This window comes from Limulus polyphemus, unplaced genomic scaffold (assembly GCF_000517525.1).
Source record: "Limulus polyphemus unplaced genomic scaffold, Limulus_polyphemus-2.1.2 Scaffold2574, whole genome shotgun sequence".
NCBI classification, from domain to species: Eukaryota; Metazoa; Arthropoda; class Merostomata; order Xiphosura; family Limulidae; genus Limulus; species Limulus polyphemus.
Window position 1 is genome coordinate 7,930 of NW_013668184.1, and position 7,929 is coordinate 15,858.

Below are 7,929 nucleotides of genomic sequence, written 5' to 3' on the forward strand. Positions count from 1 at the left end.
TCGAATCAGGTATACGGGCGCCCCACGCTTGGTATTGCTGGCGTACACTATATCTATTCAAAAGGGGAAAATATGTCTCACAGATTAATTTACTCTAATCCTGCCGAAAATAATTTCAAGTGCTGCAGCTAATGAGCATTCCCTCTTGCTACTTTTAACTTGCAGACAAAAGTAAGCTATAAGTGTTGAATTATACAATAAGGTAAGTAAACACAATAGTATGGTGGCAACACACACACACACACTTAAGAGTAAAACGTAAAGGTTCGTGAATATTTCTTTACGGGTTAAAATGAGTGGGTGGGGTAATATTGGATGCAACAATGATCTTAATTAAGGTTTTCCACTTCAATAGGAAGGAAAATGCGCTCACACTGTAACTTATTTTACTATCTCATATCCACTTCAGTCCTTCTCACACCCCTCACAAACTCCCCTTATACGAGCTTGAACAGATGTTTACAGTTTGGAGTAATTAACTATTGTTACGTCTCCTTTTGTTAATTAACTTTCCGTAACTTCGTTCCGACGAAACTTAAGCGACACAAGTCCTTTCTTAATAAAACTGATTTATTCTTTCCCAATATAACGTTACCGATACACTCAACTTCAACAATCGCGCTAAACAAACGCTGTAACGTCTCTCGTGCTCTCTGACTGCAGTTCAATTACTCACTATCTACACTCACATTACATTCCCCTCTTTTATATAGCAGCCTACCCTATATCTAGTAAGAACTAGAACATTCCCCAAAGTACATGATAGTTCTAGAAACGTTGCGTCACAGTAGTCATGTGACTCGATGACGCAACACTATAGATATCGGATAAATAAAAATTACATGTCAGTATTTGTCGCATAACTTCTGATTTATATCAGTTTTAACCATTTTTCACATATCAAAAGTTATTTCATTGTTTACATATGACGTTTAATGTGAAGTAATTACAGCATTATAAACATATAACAGCGCATGAACTTGACGTTTAATTTAATTTTCAGATTAATGGATTGAGCATTCCTAAACAAACTTTATTCAAACACAGCATACCATGTGGTTATAAATTGGAATACTTTAATTTCGTATTCATTTTTATACATCAATAATCCCTTTTAAAATACTGTGTGAATGTGATGAAGGGAGGGGTGAATTGAACTGTGTATAATATCAGATAAGCTAGCCCACCCGTGCAAAGAAAGAAGCGAATTCAGGCCTAACCTTTCAACCCGAGCATACAATAATACCACACGCAACGTGAAAGCTAGAACAAATGAGAGCAATCGATAGGCTCAACCAGCTGAGTCGTTGGCTCTAATGTCGCTCCCCATCACTGACGGCGGCAGGTGACCCTATACAGCAGCCAGACTGTCTGCTTCCACAAAGCCTTGTCCAGCTGCATGGGTGTCTGGCCCTTTAAAAACCAAACGAGGGCACGGCGTGCACGCGCTCGCGACCAAGCGTACACAAACGTGTGTTCCCGATAATTACAATTACGTATAGCAGTAAAGTCGTTATGAACACCTGCTCTCCATCCTTGAAGCTTTCTTCACGTTAAGAATTTACTGGATGAAACTATGCCATTCGTGAATGTCGGTTCAACCATGTAGAAGTATACTGTTTATAGAAGTAAAATTAAGACAAAAAGAGTCATGCGCAAGGACAGGTACAGGTCACACACTCAAACACAAGAGGTCTCTTCAGTTATTCTTTTATGTTCACATGACCATCAAAATACTTAACACTACACAATCTGAACGCCGTGCCAAGTGTAAAGAAAAATACCTTATATGTTTTATACAGATAACTGACAGAAGACGAATAGCTATCGTTAAAAGTTACAAACGGTCTTTGTAGTGCTACTTACAGGATTATTTATAAGACAGGGTATCTGTCAGGCTCAACGTATGACGTGACGAACATGGTGACACGTCAGCTACATACAGGACTTTTAATACATACCATACTTTTACATAGCAAAGCACGACTGAAATTCAGTTGTTGAAGTCACTTTTCAAATTACTTAATTTCTTGAACTAAAACAGATCCAACCTATTTTTCCCCATTTCTTGTAGCCCCTCCCCAATGGATCAGATAGCTTTAAGGAATTACAAAGCTAAAATCCGGGGTTTGATAGTCTATTGTGTAGATTTACGTTAAAATTTGCTACTTTTAATTTGCAGACCAACCACACAACATTTCACAGACAAATATGATTTTTATTTACTAGGCCTTTTCAGAATAGTTTTTAACATTATAATAAATGTTTTCATAAATTTGCCCAATGCATAAAATATTACTGGTGTTAAATGCATACGATTTAAGAATCACCGATATCTTCTTTTAAGCACAATAAGATAATAAATATTTTGCTGAATCGAAAATGATAAGCACGATATATTAATCGATTACAAAAAGCCGAGCGTAATATTGACTGGTTTAAGAAGACATAAAACTCACCGATTTATTTCATAAGCTGATTTACTAATACGTTTTCATTTCTTCCAAGTTAAGGTCACGTATAATAGATATCAAACAATGCAGTGTACACCTGCTCATAATTCTCTAAAAACGTATATTTCTTTCAGAATTTTACACAAAGTGCTATCTGTGCCCAGCCGATTGTCAACAGTGCCGACCGCCAACTCTTGGGCTACTTTTGTGTGATCTAATAGTGGAATTTCACCGCCAACGTGATGAACGCGTTTTAGAGCCAACAGATCGCGAACCATAAACCCTTGGATTCACGGTCTAAGCACGCTAACAAGTGGATCACGTCCGATCCTTAAAATGCAGGCCTTCACTAGAGGCAATAATTGATTACTAAGTAACATCTAACTAAATTCAGAAGGTGTTTTTGTTTTGTTTTTGCACCGCTTAGCTAAACTTACATATCGTCTAAACCCACTTAATCATTACTTTTAATTCTGTCGGGAAGAGTACTGGTAGGTTGTATAACTCGACCGATACCGAATAATTTAAACAATATAATTAAACACAGTATGCTTAAAAACTCTATATCATTAATTACCTACAACAACAAACCTCGTCATTATGTCCTTCAGCCACACCTGAATTACAAAAATGAACACAACTATTTATATTGCAAATCAAGTGAAATAATCATAATATTTTCTTTTTTCAAAATTAGAAAGAAAGACTAATTTTCATGGAACATGATAACTTCATAAGAATAAACTCTCCTTAAAACCTGAAAATCCAGTTTCCATAAATATTACATTTTACAGTTTTATCCTTTCAAAACAGTTTGTTAATGGTTATTCTTCCTGGTGATAAGTTAAAACAGACAGTGATAGATTATCGTCATCACTGATAATTTCCGGTTCCGGACGTTTCATCTCCAGAATCCCCATTCCTGATGAAAATTTCTTATGTGTTCAGAGATTTCGTGTGTTTCTTCTTTTCAAGGTAAAGTATTGAATAGTCATCTTTCATTTGATGACTCTGTACTTATTTTCAGAACTTGGAGACAGTGAGTGGTAGTTTAGGAGTGACTTGTTCTGGATTGGAGTATCCGTGTCTACTCTTAATTTCAATATTAATTTTGCGAAAATAAATTAAATCTGTTAGACGTTGTATCCTTAATCCTGTATGGGTTGTAGATGCGTAGATACTTCTCTCACCAGAAGGTACTTTTTGCTTTCTGCTGTGATTTCTGATGGCCTGGTCTTATTTTTACGTCTGCAGTGCTTCTTGTCTATGTATACTACATATAAGTAGGTCTTTATGTTTATAATGTATGATACACTTTCGTCTTTTAATTCAGACAACTTGGATTCATACGGCCCATGTACTCTTCATCTTGTATCCTAGTATCTTTACATTTAGCAGGCCTATTACTAACCGTAACATTTTGGTAAAACTACACACACAAAAAAAGGAAAATTCCAGAAGCTGTATATGGACCATAGCAGTCTGGATATATAATTTTATTTAGTTACACATACTTTAAACAATCTCTAAGCGTCATTTCGTTATTTACACACACACACAAATATATAACCTCCTATTAAGGAAGTGCTCCCGTTAACGTGCTGTCTAATAACCCATAAAAGTATCTTGTTGGAGAGTAATATCTTTATTAGTTTATTGAATGATGCACATATACGGAATGTTTATTTAAGCTTGAAAAATATATATGAACGTCGTTTTTCTATATATGTGTGTTTATGTGCAGTCTCACGAACTCTTGCAACTATCCCTCTTTATTTAATCGTGAAAAACAATCAATATACTAAGTTTGAAGATGCTTTCCACAGCTGGGTTCTAATGAACAGATGTTCAGAAACGTGCTTGTATACACGATAGAGCATGCAGCTGACAACCCGCTTTCACATGAGCAGCAACTTTGCTTGATGATTGATCCAGATAAATATAATTAATGCTAGCAACTATGTTTGTGTAGTATAACACCAGAACAAATTCCACGAATTCCCAGTCAGCAATACTAATGTCAAATGAGTCAAACCTTTCAACTGTTTTCACTAAAACTTGCACCGAACATAATGACAGGATCAAATAAACCGATAAGTTCCTCCCTTTATGCATATGGTGATGAAAAATGATAAAATATTTTAGGTCAACAGTTAAAGACGTGTATAGTGGCTATCATTAACTGGTTGTTGTTTTGCAAATTTAAAAACAGAGTTCCCTAACTATAAAGTGAATTGCTATACACCATCCTACCAAAAGTTATGGGGCACACCTCTGATTGAAGGAAAATGGGTGTGACGAAGAAATTATGCAAAAGGTTTGGCCTATAAAAGTGATCAGTGGTTCGTTCGAAAGTCATTTCGAACTTGTACACCGAACGATGAGTACATGGAAAGAGCTAACAATTAAATATTCCCAAGTCGTCAATTGACAACGTGCTGAAGAAATGGAAGTCCACAGATGACAATGAGCCCAAGAAACGACCAGGTAGGTGTAAAATACTGACTGACAGGAGCCGACGCGCCTTGAGAAGGCTGGTTACCTCATCACGCCGTCAGACCCTAGAGAATCTGGGTTTGGAGATGCGAGCAGTCACAGAGAGCTGCATGCCATGAATTTTCACAGAGGAGCTGTAGACCAAAAGCCGTTGATAACAAAAACAAATGTACACCATCCATTGGCATCCAGCAAAGCACACCGAATCTGGACCATGGATCAATGTAAATCGATCCTTTGGAGCGACGAGTCACGCTATACGCTATTCCAGTCTGATGGGCGTATTTGGGTATGGAGGATGCCTGGAGGACGCTTATTACCTGAGTGTGTTGTCCCAACAGTGAAGTTTGGAGGTGGCGGTATCATGGTCTGGGGGTGATTCTCGTGGTATGGACTAGTTCCACTGGTCGCAGTGCATAGATCGATGAATTCTGAGTCCTACATTGATGTTCTGAACAATTCTGTGTGTCCTTCATTGTGGCAATCATATGGTACCGGCCTTTACACCTTCCAACATGATAACGCTCCATGTCACAAAACAAGGTTTGTGAAGGCATGGTTTGAAGAGAAGAACATCGGAACATTACAGTGGTCAGCATAGAGTCCCGATCTTAGTCCGAGAGAACATCTTTGGGATGAACCGGAACGCAGAATTAGGACAAGGACAAGACGGCTCTCTTCAGTAGTGGAGCACAACACCACCAGCTTTCTACCAGAAATAAGTAGACTGTCTTCCACGTCGCATTAAAGCAATCATTAAGGCCAAAGGCGGGCCAACATGCTATTAATTTCATGGAATAAAGACATGTTTTATTCATAACTACCCGTGTCCCATGACGTTTGGTAGGATAGTGTGTATATATATATATATATATATGAATATATTTTACAGTTACACAGCGTAACGTAACGGTTTGAACAAGGCCGCGTACAGGAATTAAGATTTTACCGTTACTGGTGGGGGGGGGGGAGATAAATATATAAATAACACAAAACGTATTAACACACGCACATGTATCGTGATTACATGGTAGAAACAAGATCTGACCGAATCCGTATACGTAGAGTCATTGAGGGGGGGCATGCCCCTACTTGCCCACCATTGTGCACGCCCTTGGGTTTAAATATTGTTTTTCAGACAAGTCACATATTTCTTAGCTGACTACAATACGAGAAGATAGCAATTGAGCGTAAACACAACATACAACACAGCTTAAACAACTTGATATAGACTATGTTAACTAACGAATTGGGACAGGATGTTTCCAGCAAATGACGAACCCATTCTAACTGAGTTTACATATGAGTTTACTCTATGGTTCGATACAGGGTATGTATTATAAAATTCAGCAACTCCTAAAAGCAGTAGGAGTTAAGATTCCACAAGGAAAGAAGATCAGAAATCTTCAGAAAAGAATAGTTGTAGGATGCAGCATAAGAGTTGAAAACAATTCAGCTCGTCTGTTCGTACCCAAATCCTTGTGGGAAAAAAGGATTACTACTGTATGTGATAATTTGAAACAGCACAAAATTAACCATTTATTTGTCCATGCAAACATGGTGTGTGTTTGTTTTAGATGGTTTGCACTTGATCAAAAAACTGAGAATACCTTTTCACATTTCTGTCGTACAAAATACCGTGAGGAAGGACATCATTTCTTTCAGCCCAACCTAGCATCAAATCATACTTGCGTCCAACAGTAGTTTAAGACAAATGATGACATCCAGAATCTGTCTTGGCAGAGACATAATCCGAATGAAACTCAACCCTTCTAGGATGTTTTGAAACACTTCTTGAGAGGCACACCCCAAAATCTCATAATCCTTGAAGCTGCTTCATAAAACGAGCGGCAATTTATCCCATGAGTTGTAATCAGGCAAGTACTAATAATAGAATAACAACAGAGCCAAAGCTATGATTATTTCCGAATATGAAACTACTCCCTGTTATTATGGGGCCCTAGTATCTTTGATAGTATGCTGTATATTATAAGTAACAACCACAATGAACAGTTAAGTAAATATTCAAATCTATTTTAAGTGTCTATTGTCTTTCTTGAGAACCGGTTTTATAAAATAATGTTTCCCCACAAGGTGTCGTTTTTGTACAGAAAGTTCTAGGATATGTTAAAATCTCATTATGTACAAATTGCTTTGTGTCCTTTAATCTATGTATTTCAAGCGTTTCGTTTCTTTACAAGTATAAAAAGAAAACCTAGCTTTCCTAATGTTGAATAAACTTAACTACCATTTCTTTCAACTCTTTTATCCATTAAATTAGTGAACGCTAGTAAAACTTTCCCCTACTCGTTCCACTGTTCGTTCTGTTTGAGTTCTTAAATACAAATTACCCAATTGGTTACATAGGTCAGGGCCACTTTACATACAATTTGACAAGCATTCTTTATTTATTATCCAAAAGAAGCAAACAGACAGACAAATGATAGATAGGCCAAACCCAAGTGTATATATTCTGTTTTTTTAAAGGAAAAACAAACTCGTTTATATTTTGTATCTATAGTAATCGGGGTCATGTTTAGAGGTCATATTTTCACCTGTGTGCAAACCTCATTTCTGGTAAGTACAGGTCAAAGATTAAAGAGTGAGTTTAACATGACGTTTCCGCGTCGCTTGCAGATTACACAACAGCCACGTTTCTTGCACATGCAAGCAATTGTACACGACACACGTTGTCGCCTACACACATTGTCTCGTGGTCTGGCGACTCCCACGTGAATAGCTATTGTGTATTTGACTAAAATATACACACACTATTATTTTATTTTAAACTCTAATTCAATGGACAAAATTTTCATCGTGTATGTATATTTCTGAATACTTTTATATCAGTGTACAGTATACCTCGAGGGCTAGTATGCAAACGCATGCAGGCTGGCTCCCCTCCCTTGATTTTAAAAGCTGTTTTTAATTCAACGGTAGAGACCCTATTGTAAAATAAAGTAAAATACTATAATAAATA